This window comes from Haemorhous mexicanus, chromosome 1, assembly GCF_027477595.1.
Source record: "Haemorhous mexicanus isolate bHaeMex1 chromosome 1, bHaeMex1.pri, whole genome shotgun sequence".
In the NCBI taxonomy this organism is placed as follows: Eukaryota; Metazoa; Chordata; class Aves; order Passeriformes; family Fringillidae; genus Haemorhous; species Haemorhous mexicanus.
In genome coordinates this window covers 145,114,506-145,126,910 of record NC_082341.1, presented here as the reverse complement: position 1 = coordinate 145,126,910, position 12,405 = coordinate 145,114,506, and the positions used below count along the sequence as shown (strand labels likewise).

The window sequence follows — 12,405 nt, the reverse complement described above, 5'->3', positions numbered from 1 at the left end:
TGCTTTTATGCTCTCAGGAGCTGGTAAGATCTGGCAGAGGGACAAGAATGAAGATGGTTATCTTCCATCTCTCTAACTGCAGGGTTCATCACTGCTGTAATTTCAGCTTCTTGTCCTGCCCTGCAACCAGACCATTGCTGGTGTCAGATAAATTTTAATTTAACCTTCAGCTCACTTTTTGACCAGTTTTGATCTTGGGAATAGTTTCCAATATGAAGTAATGGGAAAAATAGTGATGTTTTTCCTGTCTGAATGAGAAAGTGTATTTTGATTCTCTGACATTCAGATTTCAGGGCTGGGAGGGGAGGAGGGCTTAGTTTGCAAATAGAAGATGAAGAATTGAGCAAATTTGGTAAAATGACTCTCTGATGTGAAATATCTTTATATTTTATATATATAAAGTAAAATATCTTTATATTTTATATTAAGAGGTCTGTAAAAGGGGACTTAAAATGAACCATAGACATGTGCCCACATTGTTCTGATTAAAATGCCAGCTGGAGTGTCTGAGAATAGACAGCTTTGCACCAAACACATTAAAAGAAAGGGTGTATGAATATGCAGAGGTCATAGAATCTCTGTTCTGAGTTTTTTCAGTGTGTGAAGCTATGGAAGAAGTAGTGTTGGCATTATTACAATATTCCTGTGAAAGACTGGAGAAGGAACAAAAATACAAGTATTTACATAGTCTTCTTTTTAGAGGCATATAGCATAAATATTCTTTTGAAAAGAAATCAGAAAATGGTCAGCTTTGTTCAATTTACCAAAGAGAAGTTAGGTTAAAATATTTTTACATAAATCTGATAATTTTAGATGTTCTGAGAAAACTATGTGAAAATTACTTCAGAAGAGAAAACGTAAAGGGAACATGAGTTGTTTTGTAGAAATCCAAATATTGCACAGATATATTTGTATCTCAGAACACCAAATTGACTTTCTATTTGGGTTCCTTGTCATTTCATTCTTGTCAGCTGACAGGCTGCCCGGGGAGGTTGTGGAATCTCCAGCCCTGGAGATGCTCAGAACTCACTGCACAGTTCCTGAGCAAGCTGATGTAATGTTGAAGTTAGTTCCTCTTTGAGTGGAGTCCTTTCAGATGCAAATTATTCTATGGTTCTTTATATATAGGGAAAGTAAACAAACATAGTAAAATAGATTAATATTTTAATAAACTGTGTTTAAAAAACCCAGCTTAGGTTGCTAATCTTATTAGTCCTCTTTGGCTTTTCCTTGGGATGTTTGTTACTCTGTACTAGGATCTTAGAAATCTGGGTGAGAACACACAATGGTAAAATGAGTAGCCTGTCCTTGTCCCCTACATTCTGCATTTGGGATGTAAAAAGCCTTATTGTGGACTTGGATCTGTGAGTTTCTGCAGAACCCATAGATAGCTTCCATGCAGTATGAGCAGCCCTTACAATGAAGCAGAAAATAAAAGACACAGAAAAGCTTTAAACTTTCTTCTTCTTCTTCATATGGTTTTAGTAATTCTTCCTGCCTTATGTGACTTTTGGTTTTAATTATTATTTATCTTCCATGAAGTTTGGAGCCTGGTGACCAACCTGTTTATCCAAAAGTAGAAGTTCAAAATGGAATGAAATATCTCCAAGAGTGATTAGAAAAGGGGGGAGTTAGAGGGAGACAGTGTTAGTGGCTCATCATCTTTCTACAGAAAAAGAAAATAGTTGATATTAGCTGTTTAAGATACCTGTATGCTTTAAGGGAAAAGAGCTTGATTAAAGTCTATAAATACTGATAAACACAATTATGAGTAGAAAATTAATCTTTGAGGTTTTACATTAATACTTCTACTGAAGAAATGTACCTTACTGTATATAAACCAGACATAAGATAGATAACAGGGAATCAGTGTAAATAGCTGAATTTATATGAGAATTTGCTAATATCAGGAGGAAGATACCCTTTTTCTTTCTAGTTGGAAATAGTAATTTTCTAATTTCTAAATTTTTGTTTAGAATGTGAAGAACTTGCTCAGCACTGCTAATGTTATTGGACATTTTGGCCATATGTTGTGTTAAAATGTCTTGCTATAGAGGGTTCTTTAAAGGCTGTTTTGCTGGTAGTTGGAGACTGACCCACCATAGATAAAGACACAGTATGCAAGTGGGACACTAAAACAGAGAAACCATTTTTAAGGAAAGCACAGGTGTGGAAACCCAGTACATTGATTGGCTTTTAGAGTGGTGAGCCTTCCCATCACCTCTCTTTCCACCATCACAGGACATCAAGAGAGGTCTTGCTCAATGAAAGGGGAGAATTAAAAGTCAGAATATTCCTAGTCAGAGAAGCTTTCCTGGAGCATTCTTTCCTTTTATTCCTAGTCAGAGCTAGCTGGCTTTCCAGCTCGTCCAGAGGTTCTGACTTAGATCCTTCGTGGAGAGGTCTGAAATAAGTGGGATGGAAAACCATGTAGATACAGGGAAGTAAATTATGTCTGTTCTAGACATATTTCATGGTGAAAAAGATCAAAAACAAGTTCCTTTGACAGAGTTTGATCTTGTACTGTGAATGAAGCCTTTATTTCAAGTGTGTTTGAAATTTCAGATTGTATGTCTTTTAAATGAGTTTTAAACAGAAATCATCACAGAATTCACCAGTTACATATGACTAAGCAAACAGTTCTGTTCCATGAAAGCAAGGATACGTCAGATTCATGGGCAAATTTTCCTGTTATATACCATTTGAAAGTTGTTTAACTGTCTGGGTATATATGTGTTTTGAGACAATTTTAAAGGCAGGAAATTGTATTTCAAGAAGTATTTAAATAAGAATGTTACCAGATCCAGCAGCCCTGTGTTGTTCCAGTGAGATGGATGCATTCCTGGGAGTTTCCCTTGAAAAAGCAGAGCTGTCTGATTGAATAGAGTGTGCTTGGGCTGGTGCTGGTGTGCAGACTGAGTGCCTGGTCCACTGCCAGCCCTCCTAGGAGTTCCCCTCGGGCCAGACAGCTGCTTGCTTGTCCTTGGGGGAACAAGTTCTTCTACACTTTTGAAGTTTTCAAAACTTGATATATTGTAAACTCTGCAATTCGCTTTTCGAAAACCAAACACCTTCTTAATGTTTATATTTCTGAGTAACTTTCCTGATTTCTGCCCCCCCATCTGTACATCCTGCTTTGAGGCAGGGGGTTGCACTGGAGCCATGATTTTGTTCCAGCCAAGCAGCATGGGTCAGGCAGGGTCTCAGTACTGACACTGCTTGTCATCTCTGTGCCCTGGCACACAGATTCCTGGAAGTTCGTCAGCAACACTCTGTGGCTTTGAAAGCAGAAAATCACAGTGTTCTCAGACAGAAGTTTGTAGGTGATGAAACACAAGCATATTGGATGCCTGTGAACTGCAGATGGCTCTGATAATCCTCTTCTGTGTCACTCCAGTTCCTCCCCAGTTTTGTGTCTTTAAAGCCAGCCTTGCCAGACTCAGGCAACTAGAAGCCACCTGTGACGTTCCCAGCAGACAAATTTGTGGGCACTGGTGAACAGAAAAGCTTTTGGGTTAAAAAATCCTTTCAGCCACCACTTCCTTTTATGTTTTCTTAGAAGAACTGCAGCAGTATTTATCTTGCACAATTCTACAATTTCTAATGCAAGTTTCTGTTTTTAGTTACACAGATTATTTCTGGAATGCAGTAATTGAGCAGAAGAAGCAGCCAGAGATATCCTAGTTATGTGCCTGAAAAGATGTTCTAAACAGTACTTTTATATGTGCAAGATGCTCAGAGTTTTATTAGGTATTTTGTCTGTTAATTTCTTCAGATAACTTCAAGAGGAGCCAACACCAAAAGACACTTCACATTATATTCACATCATATTTCTCTATATATTATATAGAGAAATTACATTCGGAGTATTTCCAGTGATTTGCTGTGTTACAAATTATAACTAGCAGTTCTTACTAAGTTTATAATTTTTTTTTCTCCCTACAATGAAGTGTGAGGTAAAATAAAGGAAAAGAGTGGTTACTCTAGTTACCTTGAGAAGAGCAGAGGGAGAGACATAAAGTCATCTCTAAAGATGGTGAGGTCTTGAGCCATTTTTGTAAGGACCATCTCAAGTTTATTTATTAGCCTTTAAAAATTTGGTACCAAATTAAATTTCTCCAGTCTTTTTCTTAGTTCCTGTTCAGTTGTAGAGTGTGTCTGCAGCTTCTTGGGATTTGTTTTTTGTTTTATATTACGCCTCACTAGGTAATATTTGGTTTTTATCTTGGGCTAAGTATTGCCCCTCCAACTTGAGTGCTCATCTTCTCTCACAAAGCAGCCTAGCATGTAGCAATGTTGAGAGGAGACTTGGCCAACACAAACTTCTGTAAAAGACTGCAGCCAGTCTTACTTTTTCATAAAAAACAAACTGTATAAACCAGGAAAAAGCTATCCTGCCAATCCAGCCCAGTTCTGTTCCAATGTACTCTTTGAGGAATCCCTCTGGCAGTTCATTTTCTGTGGCCTTTTTGCCTCTTGGTAGAAATTACATGAACTAACTGGAGATCATTAATCCCCAATCAAATCTAGTAACTATCACTGGTAACTTTCAGGGTTTTTTATTAGTAAGGGCATAAAATGTCTCAGAATTTTGTGTAGCAGATTTGTGTTCATTTAAGAGGAGATTTGGAGGTAACCAAGTCCCACATTTCAGACTACCAGAGCTGGATCTAAATTCCTGTGCAAAAAGCCACATAGATACTTAAGAAGAAAATTGCTCTCCTCTTCATTAGGTTTTAGCTGCGGGCAGCAGCTGGACACTAATCAAGAAGGGTCAGTAACTCAGTCATCTTAAAAATCTAACACATCCATGTTCAGATTGTTTAGCCTATTGAATTCAGTTACTGACTTTTCTCTGGCATGCCTAAAACAGGTCAGTGCTACTGATTCTCATATCCTTTACCTGGGGGCAGCTTAAGTTGTTTCTAAAACAAGAGTTGAAGAGATAATAAATGGGTAACTGGGCCCTTTTACTTGAACTTTCTGAAGAGGTTCCCATAAAGAAAATTCCAAAGCTACTTTCCCCTTCCCTTATAACCTATTTATCTCATATGTGAGAATAGAAACTAAATTAATGGAAATTTGAAAAGGAATAGGAGAATGGTTGTATATGATACTGTTGAACTACTTGCCCAGATGAAATTAGAGTTAGATTAATTTTTAATCACTGTTTTATAAATGTCTTGATTTCCTTTTTTCACTTCTGTGGCTGACAGTAAGTCTGGAAAATATTTCACCACTCCTTCACCCACTTGTCTGTTTATTTGAAGAATAACGTAATTCTTTGTCCAAAGCCAAGTGTACAGTGCTGCTCTGTATACAGTCCTATAGTTTTTATCAGAATATATCACTAAAAAAGTAACCTTCTATTTTCAAAAAACATCATGCTAACAAGATGAAGCTTACGAGTATGTTTCATTGATTTATCTTAAATATTTTTCCAGACAGAATTCATATAAGCAAGCTCAAAATCAGGGAATTACAGTAAGTTTAAAAAAGCTTTGGTCAGTTTTGCTTAATTTGTTTTCACAGAAACTGAGGTTGTAACCACTTTATTTTAAATTTTAATAAGCCATTCTTCATTTCACTCAGAGTACCTAAATGCATATCAGATAAATTGATAAGGACCATTTTTAAAAATTAAAAGTGCTTGTTTAATGCAGAGAAAAGCAAACAAGTTGCAGCTGAGAACCACAAAATATGCATCTTAAGTTTTGTTTCTGCATAAAAGGATTAGTCACTGTAGCTGTACTGTCATAGCAGTATCACCTTTTCTTACTCTTGTTACAAAATGCAGCTTCTGTTACTGTGGTTTGTTCTCCAAGCAAAATAAGTTAAACTTGTAGAAGTGCTTTTTGGGCAAGGCAACAGTCAGCATGAGAACAACACCAACATGGAAACTGTTCTTGTGCTCCAAGCAGAGGAATTGAGGGTTTGGAATAGTGAATTGGAAATTTAGTGATAGTTGAAATATCCTTAGCTATTTCGCTGATTATTTTACCCGAGGCATACAGCTAGCATGGGATAATAGGTACATCTTGAATAGAAGAATGATTCTTCTCCCTCCCCACCCCAGCACCAAACTGTTGATGTTTGAGTATAACCACATAATTTGGTTTTCCAAGGAATGATAGCAATGTCTGATCCTTGAGTTTTGAATTACTAGTGTGGTTAGTGAAAAAGATGAAATGTGTTCAGAAATCCCCTTTAGCTATAGTCCCCTTACATAATAGCATTGACTTTGACACAATTTGCAAAGTGTTCCTGAAAAATACATATATTCCTCTTGTTTCAGAATTTACAGTAAATTTTGTCTGTGTTGAAGTTTTTCTATTAAAAACAACTTTAAAACTCAAAATTTCATAGTTTATTAATAAAATAACTTTAAAATGTGTGCCAGATAGACAACAAATTTCATGTTGTGTGTATTGTGTGCTAATTTTAGACAAAACCAAATTATTTGGAACCTTTTGTTATACGAAAAGGCTAAAAGCCACCTATTGCTTTTATCATAAGCAGATACAGAAGATGAGCCATAGAACTATTCTGTGTAAGCTGACAACTGTCATCAGTTAGCAATAATTCCACATTCTTGTGATGGTAATTTTCAGAATTATGGAGAAGAGCGTCACAGTAATGCAGATTGAGTGTGCCTGCCAGCGCAGAGTAATGGGATCAGAGTGGCTGAGGGCTAGCAGCTAAGTGGCATGATCAGCCCACAAAATCTTTTCACTAATTTGTCTTCCCCAGTCTGTCATCTGTTCAAAACAGTGTTGTTTATAAACTCCCCTAAACGAGACCTTTATGAGCTAGTGGATATCACTTGTTAAATACTTTAAAAATTAGGGGTAGGTTAGAAGTACTTTAATACCAATTATTTCTTTGTTCTAGTTTTTCAGCCAAGTTTGGAGAGATTTTATCCTTGTTTCCTAAAATTATTGAAACTTGTAAAAGAAAGTCAGGGAGAGCTCCTGTAAAACAACACAGTCATGCTGAAGTCTCCCTCAGCCTTTTGGGGAGCACTACACTGTTCAGCAAACAGGATGGGGGGAAAGGGGGGAAAAAGGCTGCTGGATAAAAAGCTAACATAGCAGCCACAGACCTAAAACCTTCTCGGGGTGAGTTACTCTTAAAATATGTTGATAACTGTGAGTTAAGACAAATAATTTTTTGCTTTTGTTTTTGATGAATAACCTATGCAAATGGAAATCCTACCAGACATTAAATTTTTCAGGTAATACAAAGTGTTGTACAGGTTGTGAAGGGAAGAGATGGATGTGCCTTTCCTACATGATGGTTATTAATTTTAAAGGGGTTTTCATGCATATGGAGTGCTTTCTCTCAATCATGGAAGCAGTAAAATCTTAACAGAATTCTAAGCCTATACCCTTCAAATTTTACTCTTCTCTCATCTCAGTCACTGTATTAGCCTGTGGCAGTAGTTAGCCTTAAGGCACCAACCTTTTACAGTGCTGATGCAAATTGCTTTCTGAACACTCTTTGTTACTGCTGCTGAGAGTGCAGAAATTCCAGGCAACTTTGGGTCATATGCTCCAATGGTGAGATGATTGCCCGCAGGTGAAGAGAAAATTGCAATTTGGGACAGAGCTTCCACACCAGGTGTGCATTGCTGAGTCAAGAGCAGGTATTGACAGGTCACTGTGCAGCGCTGACTGCCTGACTCCTCAGCAGAGGCAGGTTTGAAACCATTAGCAGTCATTAACACAGGCTTGCAAGCACACAAATGACTGTAACAGCACCATCAGATATGATTTCATAAAACTTGTTTTGTCAAGCCTGAGACAATGCAATGTAACAGCAAAGCCCTGTGAGTAGGGATTGTTTGTGGAGAGATGGCTATCCAGGGGTTTTGAGCTTGAAAGAAGATAAGGTCATGTTATCAAATGCTGTTTGTTTATCAGCAGCATGCAATAGAAGAATCTAGGGAGGTGTGTCACTTCTTTTGGAAGAAGGAAGGGCAATGTTGATTGCAAATTATATTGTTATAGCTAATCCCAGTGCATTTAGAAGTTCTAAGAAACAGAGTCATTTGGATTAAAATACATAGTTTTAAAGAGGTGTCTGAGTCATTAAAAATGAAGAGAATTTTTTTTTTAAATATTGTCTGGATTGTAAAATAACTGCTGTTCATATAGAATAGACACCGTCATATATTTCTCTACAGCCTTACCTTTACTATTTCTCTGAGGTTAGTAATGCTAACCTGTCTGCTGTAAGATGCTTCAAGGTTTTAGCTTGTTTGCCTAGAAATAAGATGGTGAAGTTGTCCAGTATATTGTTGAAATCAAGTTAGTTGCATTATAATATGGACTAGAGATTACTTAGATTTGGCCTCCATAGAGTAATAAACACACCCCTTATTTTATTTTTTCTGAGGCTGTTCTACCTCCACAAAGCATTGCTAGGCAAAGGGAAACATCATTGCTGGAATGTGCTGAGAAGAATTTAATAAAGATGGAGCAGTGCAGCAAGTCTATTCAGAATTAATTGAAATAAATATTCACTCCAGGAGTTTGAAGTTGAACACATTTATTATTGCAGAGGGTCTCTGTCCTGTCCTTCCTCACAGAAAGAATACCCTTGAAAGAGGATCACACTGAGAAAGAATATTGAATATACTGTAAAGTGGGGGGGATCCCATCATAGTTGCAGATATGCAAGTAGGTCTTTTTGTGCTGTTAGTTTCTGTTTGCCATCTGAGATGTTCAGAGGCTGAGGTCATAGCTTAGTGAGCATTTTTTCTGGCAATAAGGCTCGGTTTTAATAATCATCCATCAATTTTCCTGTCTTTCCTTTCTGCTTGTGTGGCAACAGAATGGAGAACCAGAGAACTGACCTAGGTTAAAGACAACCTTGTTTTATGCAGCTGCACAAAGGGGTGTGTGTATGCTGGAGTTGGTTGGAATTGCTCGGGAAGCACATGTATGCTCCCCAAATTTCAGTATTAATTAGTGACACAGATGCCAGCACTACAGTCTGCAGTGCTTTTCAAAACCTAACTGTAACTCCTAAATCTGCAGAGACACTGAAGAGAGAATTTACAATGGCAAGCTTTAGCCCAAGGACACAAGCCTCTTCAAGTCATCCTTAAAGTCCATGAAGAAAGGCAGGACTTCTCATGTTCTAGGGCTCAGTCTTATTTCATGAAGTGGAGTACAGAGCAAAGAAGTTACTGTTTTCCTGTAGATGAGAAAACTTTCACAGTCCATTGGTTTTTTTCAATACTGCAGAGCGTAGGGCTGCCATCATTATCAAAAGACAGCATTTATATGAACTACATTAATTCTGCAGAGTTTTGGGAAGCTCTCTACCAGTTAGAGTGGGGACTACTAAGACACTTGTTTCCTATCACAAAGGCTTCTCCTAGGAGCTGGACATACACACAGGTTTATCTGTTCTGTAAGTTTCAGTGGCTGTGGACTGTCAGCATTTTACATCAGCTGTATTTCTCTTCTGATAGCTGTGAGTATGGATAAAAATTGGGAGAATTTATGGAATCACAGAATTGTGAGGTTTGGAAGGGACCTATGGAGATCATCCAGTCCAACCCCCCTGCCAAGGCAGGTCCCCTAGAGCAGGTTACAAAGGAATGCATCCAGGTGGGTTTTGAGTGTCTTCAGAGAGAATCCCTGACCTCCCTGGGCAGCTTTAACAGATTTAAAAGCTGTAATCAGAGTTTAGGACCAGCTCTTCGGTGCCTTTTACTCAGTGGTAAAGTATTTGTTAAGAGAGAAGCACCGAGAGGCCTCCTGTAACAAATGGGTTACTGATTTAATTTGCTGAGTATTCTGCCTAGAACTCACAGAACTGTCTTAACACTTTTTATGTGGACTATAAAAATGCTAGTGAGACAAATATTTTTTACATATTTTGGTGGCAGACATCTGCACTGACTAATGTTGCATATTTTCAGTGAACCCATAATAGTTTGCGTTTCAGCATAGATTGCAGAGACATTGGTTCCCACATTCCCCCATTTCCCTTTGTCTTGGAGTCTCCTGTCACTATACAGCAAAGCTTTTTTTTCCCCAAGGATGTTACTTTAAAATTAAAAAGAAGAGGAGAAGCAGCTATATGAAGTCTTGCCTTTAGGTGAATTTCTGAACTGTCTGTTCTAGGAGATAGCATTTCCTTTGTTCCAAGAGCATAAACTCAGGCCTTTGCTGAGGAAAGGCAAAAGCACTGCCATCAAAGAAGAAGACTCTCACATGGATTTGTGTCACTTATCAATGAGCAGTTAGCCATTGATGCTCACAAGTGGTTCATAATTCTCTCTGAGTAGACAGCATTTTTGTGGGTTCATATTCTTCGTCTGACAGAATGCCTATAACACTTTTGCCAAAGGCAGTGTTTTCCAAGGCTTAGCTTTCCTGGTGCCAAGAATTCTTCAAAAGCAGTCCAAAAGCCAAGTACTAGTGGGCATAAAAAGCCTACTGTGGCAATAGAAAAGGCTTTAAAAACTTTTGTATTTGTTCACACAAGTGTTTCAGTGTGGAAAATCCTGTCTTTAGGCTTCATTAACTTCATAAGACTGCAAACTAAGAGTCCAGTGTTTGATTCATTTTTATGCATTTAAATTTTAAGACAATGAGCATTAAAGTTGAAATGCAGATTACAAGCAAGCAAGAAAAAAAAAAAGATTTTCACTCCAGAACAGAGTGCTGTGAGGCCTGCAGTTCTGCAGCACTCCAGCATAACCCTCGATGGAAGTTTGAAGGGAGCCATTTATAGAAAAATGCAAAATCCTTTGAGCAGTGTACAAAAGAATGGATTGGTCTCTAAAAAGAAAGAGTAATAACTCTAAGCTGCAAGACAAGGATGTCTTTGCCGTGCTGCATTGCCTAAAATCTTCCAGCACTGTCCACCTGTCTAGGATGAATGTAGTGATTAAACTTCTAAGTCACTGCTGAGAATTTTTCAAAATCCCATACTCTTCCTACTCTACAAACAGTTTGATATAATGAAATACCTATTCTGGCATGCAGGGTGAGATCTGAGTAACAAAATGTGGAATGGCAGAGAGGCTGGAGCCAGAGAATGTTTAAGGTCCCTTCTGACCCAAACCATTCTCTGATTCTATGAATATCTCCAAGTGCTGAAGTCTGAGATTCTAGGAAATGTGACTTGACTTCTTAGTGCACACCAACCATCAAACATTGAGTACATTTAAGTCCAACATTAAGCAAGTATGTAAACAACATATATGGTGCTTGCAGCAGTTCTGTCGTGCACAAAAGATACAAGTCCAAATATTAATACAGAATATTCTATTTAAATGGAGAACAGAGCAGCTTTGTGATTCATCACAGCATGAACACTAGCTCTTCTTTATAGTTGTTCTGTAAAATTCACACAATTTTATATGCTGCTCTTGAAATAACACAAACTGAATTCCAGACTTGCTTTCATGTGAGAACCTATGGGCTCATACAAGAGTTGTGTGGGTGATTTCACTTTGCAGTGCTATTGCTTGGCAAAATCTGAAACTGCAACACAGGACTAAACAAGTGCTGGATTTCTATGTGGCATCTCTGCAGCCATCTGAACTCTCAGTCTTTAAAAAAAGCTGTCTGCTTCCATTGCTGTCTGTTTTTTATTTCCATTATTGAGCTGAATTACAGATAAAATGTACCACCTTTGGGAATTTAACTTGTAGTGGTTTGCAGGTTTTCTGAACTCTCAGTCTTTAAAGAAAGCCATCTGAACTCTCAGTCTTTAAAGAAAGCTGTCTGCTTCCATTGCTGTCTGCTTTTTATTTCCATTATTGAGCTGAATTACAGATAAAATGTACCACCTTTGGGAATTTAACTTGTAGTGGTTTGCAGGTTTTCCTGTATGCCAGAATTTCTCATTCAACTTCATGGCAAATCTGGCCCTGTATTCCTTTAGATGTCTCTAAAACCTTTGGTAATACCTGTCTTGTTGAGTCCTGTGAGTTCCCCAGGCTGCTTTGATGCACAGATGAGAGGAGCAGTGAGGAGTGTTGTGTTCCTGCAGGCTGCAGCTGTAGGTGGGATGGGGGCTGCGAGGGGTGGCTGCTCCATGCTGGGCACCTCAGGGACCCTGACCTGCACTGGGTGACATCAGGCATGTTCTGGGCACCTCAGGGATGCTGACCTGCACTGGGTGACACCAGGCATGTCCTGGGCACTTCAGGGACCCTGACCTGCACTGGGGGTTTGGGAGTGACTGGGCAGAGTCCAGGATGTGCAGCTTCTCTGCAGGACATGTAGGTGTGCATCTAGTCTGCAAACTCAGCATTGTAAAAGCCATAAGCTGGTCTGAGCTGTGTAGTTTGAAGCAGAGTATGGTTCCTGCAGCTGGTGGATGTGTGGCAGGCAGGCAGGGAGATGTGCCTGAATAAGAGATCACAGAGGGTTGCAA

General features: G+C 38.5%; 1 protein-coding gene across 1 annotated transcript in view; it reads left to right on the top strand.

Annotated features, from left to right (window-relative positions):
* MRPL13 (mitochondrial ribosomal protein L13) overlaps positions 1 to 12,405 on the top strand; it is a 29,209-nt gene that overhangs the window by 16,005 nt on the left and 799 nt on the right. The gene's annotated exons all lie outside the window — the stretch shown is intronic.